The sequence below is a fragment of the Arachis stenosperma genome, chromosome 4, assembly GCF_014773155.1.
Source record: "Arachis stenosperma cultivar V10309 chromosome 4, arast.V10309.gnm1.PFL2, whole genome shotgun sequence".
Taxonomy (NCBI): domain Eukaryota; kingdom Viridiplantae; phylum Streptophyta; class Magnoliopsida; order Fabales; family Fabaceae; genus Arachis; species Arachis stenosperma.
In genome coordinates, this window is record NC_080380.1 from 115156475 (window position 1) to 115170303 (window position 13829).

A 13829-nucleotide genomic window follows, 5' to 3' on the forward strand; every position below is an offset into this window, starting at 1 on the left:
CATTTTGAAAAACACTAATTGATTTTCGAAAACCAAGAGTGGAAAAGAAATCAAGTGATTTTTGAAAAAGATTTTGAAATTAGAAATCAAAGAGATATGATTGAAAACTATTTTGAAAAAGATGTGATTAAAAAGATATGATTGAAAAGATATAGTTTTAAAAAGATATGATTGAAAAATTATGATTTGAAAAACAATTTAAAAAGATTTGATTTTAAAAATTAATGACTTGGCTAACAAGAAAAGATATGATTCAAACATTAAACCTTTCTCAACAGAAAAGGCAGCATACTTGAAATGTTGAATCAAATCATTAATTGATAGCAAGTATTTTTGAAAATGGAAAGAAATTGATTTTGAAAAAGATTTGATTGAAAAGATATGATTTGAAAAAGATTTGATTTTGAAAAATTTTGAAAACTTGAAAAAAATTTGAGTTAAAAACAGAATCTTTCCTCTTGTGCCATCCTAGCGTTAAACGCCCAGAATGGTGCACATTCTGGCGTTTAACGCCCAAAGCACTACCCTTTTGGACGTTAAACGCCCAGCCAGGCACCCTGGCTGGCGTTTAAACGCCAGTTTGCCTTCCTCACTGGGCATTTTGAACGCCCAGCTTTTTCTGTGTAATTCCTCTGCTGTATGTTCTGAATCTTTAATTCTTTGTATTATTGACTTGAAAAGACACAAATTAAAAATATTTTTGGATTTTTTTATAATTAAAATGCAACTATAATCAAATAACAATGCATGCAAGACACCAAACTTAGCAGTTTGTATACCATTAACACAACAAAACACTCAAGACAAGAGAATTTAAAGATCAGAACAAGGAAATCATCAAGAACAACTTGAAGATTAATGAAGACACATGCATGAATTCGAAAAATGCTAGAAGAACAGAAACATGCAATTGACACCAAACTTAACATGAGACACTAGACTCAACAAGAAACATACAATATTTTTGGTTTTTATGATTTTGTAATTTTTTTTTGGATTTTTCGAAAATTAAGTGGAAGAAGAAAATGAAGATATCAAAATTCTTAATGAGAATTCCAGGAATCATGCAATGTTAGTCTAAAGCTTCAGTCTAAAGGAATTAGACATAGCTAGCCAAGCTTCAGCAGGACATTGCATTCAAGAGCTAAATTGATGAGAATCAATCAGCTTTGGTGATGATAAGAACATCACCTTGAAACACTAGAATTCATTCTTAAGAACTCTGAGAAATACCTAATCTAAGCAACAATATGAATCGTCAGTTGTCCAAACTCGAACAATCCCCGGCAACGGCGCCAAAAACTTGGTGCACGAAATTGTGATCATCAATGGCGCCATCAACATGGTACGCTCAATTGCAATCTCAACTATTTATCACAACTTCGCACAACTAACCAGCAAGTGCACTGGGTCGTCCAAGTAATAAACCTTACGCGAGTAAGGGTCGATCCCACGGAGATTGTTGGTATGAAGCAAGCTATGGTCACCTTGTAAATCTCAGTCAGGCAAATTCAAATGGTTATGGATGATATATGAATAAAGCATAAAGATAGAGATACTTATGTAATTCATTGGTGAGAATTTCAGATAAGCGAATGGAGATGCTTTGTCCCTTCCGTCTCTCTGCTTTCCTACTGTCTTCATCCAATCCTTCTTACTCCTTTCCATGGCAAGCTGTATGTTGGGCATCACCGTTGTCAGTGGCTACAGTCCCGTCCTCTCAGTGAAAATGTTCAACGCACCCTGTCACGGCACGGCTAATCATCTGTCGGTTCTCAATCAGGTTGGAATAGAATCCATTGATTCTTTTGCGTCTGTCACTAACGCCCAGCCTTCAGGAGTTTGAAGCTCGTCACAGTCATTCAATCATTGAATCCTACTCAGAATACCACAGACAAGGTTTAGACCTTCCGGATTCTCTTGAATGCCACCATCAATTCTAGCTTATACCACAAAGATTCTGATTAAGGAATCCAAGAGATATACATTCAAGCCTTGTTTGCTTGTAGAGCGGGAGTGGTTGTCAGGCATGCGTTCATAAGTGAGAATGATGATGAGCGTCACATAATCATCACATTCATCAAGTTCTTGAGTGCGAATGAATATCTTGGAATAAAAACAAGCTGAATTGGATAGAAGAACAATAGTAATTGCATTAATACTCGAGGTACAGCAGAGCTCCACACCTTAATCTATGGTGTGTAGAAACTCCACCGTTGAAAATACATAAGAACAAGGTCTAGGCATGGCCATGAGGCCAGCCCCCAAAACGTGATCAAAAGATTCAAAGATCTAAAGATGAAAATACAATAGTAAAAGGTCCTATATGTAGAGAACTAGTAGCCTAGAGTTTACAGAAATGAGTAAATGACATAAAAATCCACTTCCGGGCCCACTTGGTGTGTGCTTGGGCTGAGCATTGAAGCATTTTCGTGTAGAGACTTTTCTTGGAGTTAATCGCCAGCTTTTGTGCCAGTTTGGGCGTTTAACCCCCATTCTTGTGCCAGTTCCGGCGTTTAACACTAGGCAGTTTTGAGCTGATTTGAAACGCCAGTTTGGGCCATCAAATCTCGGGTAAAGTATGAACCATTATACATTGCTGGAAAGCCCAGAATGTCTACTTTCCAACGCCGTTGAGAGCGCGCCAATTGGGCTTCTATAGCTCCAGAAAATCCACTTCGAGTGCAGGGAGGTCAGAATCCAACAGCATTTGCAGTCCTTTTCAGCCTCTGAATCAGATTTTTGCTCAGGTCCCTCAATTTCAGCCAGAAAATACCTGAAATCACAGAAAAATACACAAACTCATAGTAAAGGCCAGAAAAGTGAATTTTAACTAAAAACTAATAAAAATATAATAAAACTAACTAAAACATACTAAAAACATACTGAAAATAATGCCAAAAAGCGTATAAATTATCCGCTCATCACAACACCAAACTTAAATTGTTGCTTGTCCCCAAGCAACTGAAAATCAAAATAGAATAAAAAGAAGAGAATATACTATAGACTCCAAAATATCAAAGAAACTTAGCTCCAATTAGATGAGCGGGACTAGTAGCTTTTTGCTTCCGAACAGTTTTGGCATCTCGCTTTATCCTTTGAAGTTCAGAATGATTGGCATCCATAGGAACTCAGAACTCAGATAGTGTTATTGATTCTCCTAGTTAAGTATGATGATTCTTGAACATAGCTATTTTATGAGTCTTGGCTGTGGCCCAAAGCACTCTTTCTTCCAGTATTACCACCGGATACATACATGCCACAGACACATACTTGGGTGAACCTTTTCAGATTGTGACTCAGCTTTGCTAGAGTCCCCAATTAGAGGTGTCCAGGGTTCTTAAGCACACTCTTTTTGCCTTGGATCACAACTTTATTTCTTTCTTTTTCTTTTTCTCTTTCTTTTCTTCTTCTCTTTCTTTTTTTTACGTTTTTTTACTTTTTTTTATATTCACTGCTTTTTCTTGCTTCAAGAATCAATTTGATGATTTTTCAGATCCTCAATAACAGTTCTCCCTTTCCATCATTCTTTCAAAAGCCAACAATTTTAACATTCTTAAAACAACAAATTCAAAAGACATATGCACTGTTCAAGCATTCATTCAGAAAACAAAAAGTATTGTCACCACAACAAACTAATTCAACTAGTTTCAGAGATAAATTTGAAATCCTGTACTTCTTGTTCTTTTGTGATTAAAGCATTTTTTATTTAAGAGAGGTGATGGATTCATAGGACATTCATAGCTTTAAGACATGAACTTTAAATTTTATTAATCATGAATTAAGAACAAAACTCAGAGATAGATATAAGATAAGACTAATAGTAATAGAAAACAAAAAATTTAAATAGGCTCCTAATGATAGAGGTTATCACAGAGTTAGGACTCAACAACCTTGATTTTGAGAAGTGGATGCTCCCTCCACTTGAGGGGAGAGCTTTTGGCGTTTCATCTCTTGAAGTTCACGCCCCTGCTTCTCTTGTTCCTTCAGCAATTTGCAGAGCATGCAGTTCTGATTCTGCTGTTCTTCCTTAAGTTGCTCCATAGTTTCTTGCAACTTGGTGATAGATGCTTCTAGGCTGGCCCAGTAGTCAATTTCAGGAAATTCAGGAAGGAACTCCTGCGCCCTCTTTTTGATAGAGTTGTCTTGCATTTGTCCCTCCATTGACTTCTTGGTGATTGGATGTTCAATGGGTATGAATTCATCTACTCCCATCTTTACCCCAGCCTCTTTACAGAGCAAAGAGATCAAGCTTGGGTACGCCAGTTTGGATTCAGTGGAATTCTTGTTTGCAATTGTGTAGATCTCACAAGCAATCAGATGGTGAACCTCCACTTCTTTTCCAAGCATAATGCAATGAATCATCACTGCTCTCTTGATAGTGACCTCAGAACGGTTGCTAGTGGGCAATATGGAACGCCCAATAAAATCTAGCCAGCCTCTTGCAATTGGTTTGAGGTCTCCCCTCTTGAGTTGGTTTGGGACACCTTTTGAATTGGTTATCCACTTAGTTCCAGGGAGGCATATGTCCTCTAGAACTTGATCCAACCCTTTATCTGCTCTCACCATCCTCCTATTAAAGGATTCAGGATCATCTTACAGTTGAGGCAATTTGAAGACCTCTCTTATTTTGTCCAGATGGAAGTAAATAATTCTCCCTCTGACCATGGTTCTGTAGGTATGAAAAGCAGTTCCAGTCATTCTCTGCTTATCTGTCAGCCACAGATTTGAGTAGAATTCCTGAACCATGTTCCTTCCAACCTTTGTCTCAGGGTTGGTTAGAACTTCCCATCCTCTGTTTCGAATTTGCTCTTGGATCTCCGGATATTCATCTTCTTTCAGATTGAATTTGACTTCCGGGATCACTGACCTCAGACCCATTATTTTGTGGTAATGGTCTGCATGTTCTTTGGTTAAGAACTTCTCTTGACTCCAAACATCCTTTGGATTATTCTCTTTCTTGCCTCTTGAATTGGTTTGTTTTCCTCTAGGAGCCATGATCTTGGTAAATCTTGGCCTAGTGATCACGGAAAGCACACCAAACTTAGAGGTTTGCTTGTCCTCAAGCAAAAGAAGGTAAAGAGGGGAGAGAGAAGGAGAGAAAATTCGAATGGTGTGGGGAAGGAGGGTGGCCGAACGTGTTTAAATAGGGAGAGGAGGAGAGATTTTCGAAAATTTGAGGGAGATTTGAGAAGATATGAAAAAAATTTGAGGAGATAATTGAGTTTTTGAAAGAGTCTAGGAAAGGATTTGAAATATATTTGAAGAAGTTTCTAATTTTTGAAATTGGAAGGTGAATGATGAGAGTTTGTAATGTGCTTATGCAGAAAAACATGTATTAAAACAAGAAAGTTTGAAAAAAAAATTTGAAGTGGGAACAAAATCTCCTCCCCCTGCCTTTCTGGCGTTAAATGCCCAGAATGGTATCCATTCTGGCGTTTAACGCCCATTTGGTGGCCAAATTAGGCGTTTAACACCCAGCCATGTACCCTGGCTGGCGTTAAACGCCAGAAATCCCTTTATCACTGGGCGTTTTGCTAAACGCCCAGGATGCTGCACACCTGGCATTAAACGCCCAGAATGGTGCCCATTCTGGCGTTTAACGCCCAAAGTGCCCCTTACTGGTGTTTTTTTCGCTAGCAGGCTCTTTTTCTCTGCTTTTTGCACTGAATCCTTCTGTAACTCTGTGAATTCCTTCAATTTTGATAATTGCCCTTTAAGAATATGTATCAAACCTTGATTAAACAGAACAGATACTCTTCTAATCACTGGGTTGCCTCCCAGCAAGTGCTTCTTTATTGTCTTTAGCTGGACCTTCACTGAGAATCACTCAAGTCTCAGTTTTGAGCATTCTTGCTCAAAATTGCTTTCAAGATAATGCTTGATCCTTTGTCCATTGACAATGAACTTCTTGTCAGAATCAATATCCTGAAGCTCAACATATCCATATGGTGATACTCCTGTAATCACATACGGACCCCTCCAGCGGGATTTAAGTTTTCCTGGGAACAATCTGAGCCTAGAGTTGAAGAGCAGGACTTTTTGTCCTGGCTCAAAGACTCTGGATGACAACTTCTTGCCATGCCACTTCTTTGCCTTTTCCTTATAAATTTTTGCATTTTCAAAAGCATTGAGTTTGAACTCCTCTAGCTCATTTAGCTGGCGCAATCTTTTTTCACCAGCTAACTTAGCATCCATGTTTAGGAATCTGGTTGCCCAGTAGGCTTTATGTTCCAGTTCCACGGGCAGATGACAGGCCTTCCCATACACCAGTTGGTATGGAGAGGTTCCTATAGGAGTCTTGTATGTTGTTCTGTATGCCCACAGAGCATCATCCAAGCTCTTTGTCCAATCCTTTCTACGGGCAATAACAGTCCGTTCTAGGATTCTTTTGAGCTCTCTGTTAGAGACCTCAGCTTGCCCATTTGTCTGTGGGTGATACGGAGTTGCTACTTTGTGGCTAATTCCATATCTAACCATAGCAGAGTACAGTTGTTTATTGCAGAAATGAGTGCCCCCATCACTGATTAGTACCCTGGGAACACCAAACCTGCTGAAGATGTGTTTCTGGAGAAATTTCAGCACGGTCTTGGTATCATTATTGGGTGTGGCAATTGCTTCCACCCATTTAGATACATAGTCTACTGCCACTAGAATATAAGTGTTTGAGTATGATGGTGGGAAGGGGCCCATGAAGTCAATTCCCCATACATCAAACAATTCAATCTCTAAGATCCCTTGCTGAGGCATGGCGTAACCATGAGGCAAGTTACCAGCTCTTTGGCAACTGTCACAGTTACGCACAAACTCTCGGGCATCTCTATAGAGAGTAGGCCAGTAGAATCCGCATTGGAGGACCTTGGTTGCTGTTCGCTCACCTCCAAAGTGTCCTCCATATTGCGATCCATGGCAATGCCACAGGATTCTTTGTGCTTCCTCTCTGGGTACACATCTGTGGATTATTCCGTCTGCACATCTCTTAAAGAGGTATGGCTCATCCCACAGGTAGTACTTGGCATCTGAAATCAATTTCTTTCTTTGCACCCTGCTGTACTCCTAGGGTATGAACCTCACAGCTTTATAATTTGCAATATCTGCGAACCATGGAGCTTCCTGAATGGCAAAGAGTTGCTCATCAGAGAAAGTTTCAGAGATCTCAGTAGAAGGGAAGGACGCCCCAGCTACTGGTTCTATTCGGGACAGATGATCAGCTACTTGGTTCTCTGTCCCTTTTCTGTCTCTTATTTCTATATCAAACTCTTGCAGAAGCAACACCCATCTTATGAGCCTGGGTTTTGAATCCTGCTTTGTGTGTAAGTACTTAAGAGCAGCATGGTCAGTGTACACGATCACCTTTGATCCTACTAAATAGGATCTAAACTTGTCAATGGCATAGACCACTGCAAGTAACTCTTTTTCTGTGGTTGTGTAATTCTTCTGTGCATCCTTTAGAACATGGCTGGCATAATAAATGACATGCAGGAGCTTGTTATGCCTCTGTCCCAACACTGCACCAATGGCATGGTCACTAGCATCACACATTAATTCGAATGGTAATGTCCAGTCTGGTGCAGAGATGACTGGTGCTGTGACCAGCTTGGCTTTCAGGGTCTCAAATGCCTGCAAACACTGTGTGTCAAACACAAATGGTGTGTCAGCAGCTAGCAGGTTGCTTAGAGGTTTAGCAATTTTCGAAAAATCCTTTATAAACCTTCTGTAGAATCCTGCATGCCCCAGAAAGCTTCTGATTGCCTTAACATTGGCAGGTGGTGGTAATTTTTCAATTACCTCCACCTTTGCCTTATCCACCTCTATTCCTTTGTTTGAAATTTTATGCCCAAGGACAATTTCTTCAGTCACCATAAAGTGACATTTTTCCCAGTTTAAAACTAGGTTGGTCTCTTGGCATCTTTTTAGGACAAGTGCTAGGTGGTTAAGACAGGAGCTGAATGAGTCTCCATATACGGAGAAGTCATCCATGAAGACTTCCAGGAATTTCTCCACCATATCAGAGAAGATGGATAGCATGCATCTCTGAAAGGTTGCAGGAGCATTACACAGACCAAAAGGCATTCTCCTGTAGGCAAACACGCCAGAAGGGCAAGTGAATGCTGTTTTCTCTTGGTCTTGAGGATCTACTGCAATTTGGTTGTAACCTTAATAGCCATCCAAAAAGCAATAATAATCATGACTACCTAGTCTTTCTAGCATTTGGTCTATGAATGGTAAAGGAAAATGATCCTTTCTGGTGGCTGTATTGAGCCTTCTGTAGTCAATACATATACGCCACCCTGTGACTGTTCTTGTAGGAACCAGTTCATTTTTTTCATTATGAACTACTATCATGCCTCCCTTCTTGGGGACAACTTGGACAGGGCTCACCCAGGGGCTATCAGAAATAGGATAAATAATTTCAGCCTCTAGTAATTTAGTGACCTCTTTCTGCACTACCTCCTTCATGGCTAGATTTAGCCGCCTTTGTGGTTGGACCACTGGTTTGGCATTATCCTCCAGTAGGATCTTGTGCATGCATCTTGCTGGGCTAATGCCCTTAAGATCACTGATGGACCACCCAAGAGCTGTCTTGTGTGTCCTTAGCACTTGAATCAATGCTTCCTCTTCCTGTGGGTTTAAAGCAGAGCTTATAATCACTGAAAAAGTGTCACCCTCTCCCAGAAATGCATACTTCAGGGATGGTGGTAGTGGTTTGAGTTCAGGTTTGGGAGGCTTATCCTCCTCCTGAGGAATTTTCAAAAATTTTTTTGTTTCCTCTGGTTCTTCCTGATCAGGCTGAGCATCCTTGAAGATGTCCTCAAGCTCTGATTCTAGACTTTCAGCCATATTGATCTCTTTCACCAAAGAGTCAATAATGTCAGCGCCCATGCAGTCATTTGGTGTGTCTGGATGCTGCATAGCTTTTACAGCATTCAACCTGAACTCATCCTCATTGACTCTCAGGGTTACTTTCCCTTTTTGTACATCAATGAGAGTTCGTCCAGTTGCTAGGAAAGGTCTTCCTAGAATGAGAGTTGCACTCTTGTGCTCCTCCATTTCCAGCACCACAAAGTCAGTTGGAAAGGCAAATGGCCCAACCTTGACAATCATGTCCTCTATTATGCCTGATGGATATTTGATGGAGCCATCAGCAAGTTGGAGGCATATCCGGGTTGGTTTGACTTCTTCAGTCAATCCAAGCTTTCTGATAGTGGATGCAGGTATTAGATTGATGCTTGCTCCAAGGTCACACAGGGCTATTTTGGTGCAAGCACCTTCTAATGTGCATGGTATCATAAAGCTTCCTGGATCTTGGAGCTTTTCTGGTAAGCTTTTCAGAATGACTGCACTACATTCTTCAGTGAAAAACACTTTTTCAGTTTCTCTCCAATCCTTCTTATGGCTTAAGATCTCTTTCATGAATTTAGCATAAGAAGGTATTTGCTCAAGTGCCTCTGAAAACGGAATCTTTATTTCAAGAGTCCTTAGATAGTCTGCAAAGCGGGCAAATTGCTTATCCTGTTCCGCTTGGTGGAGTTTCTGATGATAAGGCATCTTGGCTTTATATTCTTCAACCTTGGTTGCTGCAGGTTTATTCCTTACAGAAGTGGTTGGAGAAGCCTTTTTAGAGGGGTTACTATCAGCACTCTCAGGTGTCTGGTTCCCCTTTGGCGTTTGAACGCTAGGATTGGGTGGAAAATGGGCGTTTAATGCCAACTTTTCCCCCTTTTCTGGCGTTTGAACGCCAGAACTGGGCAGGGAATGGGCGTTTAACGCCAGCTTCCCCCCCCCCCCCCTTTTCTGGCGTTTGAACGCCAATAGTACTCCTCTCTGGGCTCTTACTGTCCTCAGAGGGATTTTGGATAGTGATTTGGCTATCCTCTGTCAATTGTTCCTTTATTGACTTTTTGCTACTTTGAGCAGTGTTATCCAGTGTCTTCCCACTCCTCAGTTGAACTGCTTGGCATTCTTCTGTTATCTGTTTAGATAGCTGCTGTTTTGCCTGATTCAACTGTGATTCTATGTTCTTGTTAGCAATTTTAGTCTCTTGGAGCATCTCTTTAAATTCTGCTAACTATTTTGTCATCAGGTGTAATTGTTGAGTAAGCTCAACCATCTATTCTTGAGGATTAGGATCAGTGGCTAATGCCATAACTTCTTCTTTTGTAGAGGACTCATTGCTAGAGTACAAATGTTGATTTCTAGCAACAGTATCTATAAGCTCTTGAGCCTCCTCAATCGTCTTCCTCATATGTATAGATCCACCAGCTGAGTAGTCTAGAGACATCTGAGCTTTTTCTGTAAGCCCATAGTAAAAGATGTCTAACTGTACCCACTCTGAAAATATTTTAGAGGGGCATTTTCTTAGCATACCTCTATACCTCTCCCAGGCATTATAAAGGGATTCATTATCCTCTTGTTTAAAGCCTTGGATCTCCAGCCTTAGCTGTGTCATCCTTTTTGGAGGGTAAAAGTGATTCAGGAATCTGTCTGATAACTGTTTCCATGTCTTTATGCTTGCTGTAGGTTGGTTATTCAACCACCTCTTAGCTTGATCTTTTACAGCAAATGAAAATAGTAATAATCTGTAGACGTCCTGATCTACCTCTTTATCACGTACTGTGTCAGCAATTTGTAAGAATTGTGCCAGAAACTCAGTAGGTTCTTCCTGTGGAAGACCGGAATACTGGCAATTTTGCTGCACCATGATAATGAGTTGAGGATTTAGCTCAAAGCTGCTTGCTTTGATGGGAGGTATACAGATGCTACTCACATATGCAGCTGTAATGGGGTTAGCATATGACCCTAGAGTCCTTTTGGACTGTTCATTCCCACTTATGTCCATGATGGAGAAAAGGGAATTGATGTGAATAGTAATCAAGATATATATATATATATATATTTTGAAAATAGGAAAGATAAAAACAACAAAGAGACACCAAACTTAAAATTTTTCAGAAAATCAAACATGAATTTTTGAAAACCTAAAGAAAACACAAAGAGGACACCAAACTTAGAAATTTTAAAGATCAAAAAGGGACTAAGAACAAGTAATTTCGAAAAATTAAAAGAAAAACAAAAGTATGCAATTGACACCAAACTTAAAATATGAAATTATACTCAAATAAAAGACTCTAAACCAACAAAATAAAATAGTCCTAATCTAAGCAACAAAATAAACCGTTAGTTGTCCAAACTCGAACAATCCCCGGCAACGGCGCCAAAAACTTGGTGCACGAAATTGCAATCACACTTTGCAATCCCGCACAACTAACCAGCAGGTGCACTGGGTCGTCCAAGTAATACCTTACGTGAGTAAGGGTCGATCCCATGGAGATTGTCGGCTTGAAGCAAGCTATGGTTATCTTGTAACTCTTAGTCAGGATATCAATAATTATCAGGGTTGATTGTAAAAAGCAAAAGAACATGAAATAAGTACTTATTTTGCAGTAATGGGAAACAGGTTGAGGTTTTGGAGATGCTCTGTCTTCTGAACCTCTACTTTCCTACTGTCTTCTTCTTCAAACACGCAAAGCTCCTTCCATGGCAAGCTGTATGTAGGGTTTCACCGTTGTCAATGGCTACCTCCCATCCTCTCAGTGAAAATGTTCAACGCGCTCTGTCACAGCACGGCTAATCATCTGTCGGTTCTCAATCAGGTTGGAATAGAATCCAGTGATTCTTTTGCGTCTGTCACTAACGCCCAGCCTTCAGGAGTTTGAAGCTCATCACAGTCATTCAATCCTTGAATCCTACTCAAAATACCACATACAAGGTTTAGACCTTCCGGATTCTCTTGAATGCTGCCATCAATTCTAGCTTATACCACGAAGATTCCGATTAAAGAATCCAAGAGATATCTACTCAATCTAAGGTAGAACGGAGGTGGTTGTCAGTCACACGTTCATAGTTGAGAATGATGATGAGTGTCACGGATCATCACATTCATCAGGTTTAGGAACAAGTGATATCTTATAATGGAAGCAAGCATGATTGAATGAAAAACAGTAGTAATTGCATTAATCCATCAAGACACAGCAGAGCTCCTCACCCCCAACCATGGGGTTTAGAGACTCATGTCGTAGGAGATACAATCAGAAACGTGTAAAGTGTCATGAGGTACAGATACAATGTCAAAAGATCCTATTAATAGTGAACTAGTAACCTAGGGTTTACAGAAATGAGTAAATGACAGAAAAATCCACTTCCGGGCCCACTTGGTGTGTGCTTGGGCTGAGCATTGAAGCATTTTCGTGTAGAGACTCTTCTTGGAGTTAAACGCCAGCTTTTGTGCCAGTTTGGGCGTTTAACTCCAATTTTTATGCCAGTTCCAGCGTTAAACGCTGGAAATTCTGAAGCTGATTTGCAATGCCGGTTTAGGCCATCAAATCTCAGGCAAAGTATGGACTATTATACATTGCTGGAAAGCCCAGGATGTCTAATTTCCAACGCCATTGAGAGCGCGCCAATTGGGCTTCTGTAGCTCCAGAAAATCCACTTTGAGTGCAGGGAGGTCAGAATCCAACAGCATCTGCAGTCCTTTTAGCCTCTGAATCAGATTTTTGCTCAGATCCCTCAATTTCAGCCAGAAAATACCTGAAATCACAGAAAAACACACAAACTCATAGTAAATCCCAGAAAAGTGAATTTTAACTAAACTAATAAAAATGTAATAAAAACTAACTAAAATATACTAAAAACATACTGAAAATAATGCCAAAAAGCGTATAAATTATCCGCTCATCAACGTCCACGAGAGACACCCGAAGGGGGGTGTAATTGTGATATTTTTTATTTTTTCTCCATGTTGATCTTCCTTCTTTTTGGATTCTTTGTCTTTATCCCGGGAGGTGAATCCAGATTTCGAGGTCTCTCCTAGTCGAGAGTTTTCCTCTATGTTGATATATTTTTCTGCTCGTTCTTGTACTTCGTTTAGAGACGTGGGGTTCTTTTTTTATATAGATTGGCTAAAAGGTCCCTCTCGCAACCCGTTGATGAGGCCCATAATGGCAGCCTCTTTTGGTAGGTTTTGTATGTCTAGGCATGTTTTGTTGAATCTTTCCATGTAGTTGCGGAGAGTTTCCCGTTCTCCTTGCCTGATTCCTAATAGACTTGGAGCGTGCTTAGCCTTATCTTTTTGGATGGAAAATCTGGCCAAAAACTTCTTGGCTAAGTCGTCAAAACTTGAGATGGACCTAGGAGGTAGATTGTCGAACCATCGGATTGCCGTCTTTGTTAAAGTAGTTGGAAAGGCTTTGCAACGAACTGCGTCTGAGGCGTCGGTGAGGTACATCCTGCTTCTGAAATTGCTGAGGTTATGGCCACGATTCGTAGTGTCGTCGTATAGTGTCATATCTAGAGCTTTAAAGTCTTTAGGGATTTTGGTCTTCATGATCTCCTTGGTGAATGGATCTTGTTCCTTGTGGGAGCTATCCTCATGAGGGGATCGGTTGGCTTTGGTCTTGAGATCGGCTTCGAGTTTTAGGAATTTGTCTTCCAATTCCCGGCGTTGCCTTATTTCCTTCTATAAGTCTTTTTCAGCCTCTCGTTGACATAGAGCGTCTTCTTCAAGTTGTTTTAGACGGTCTTGAAGTAACTCCATGGCTCCCAAGTTTGAATTCTTTTTGTTGTTAGGCTGAGGAGTATTCTCTGGGGTAGTGTCCGCATTTTTATGCGGTGTTCTATCCTCCAGGTCTGAATTATGATCGTTATCATGGTTGTCCGCCATAGTGATGGTATGACTTCCAGGTTCCCCGGCAACGGCGGCAATGTTCCGAGGGTTACCTGAAACTGTAGGTCGATCTCGGACGAGATCTTCTGTACTGGTCGGAGCA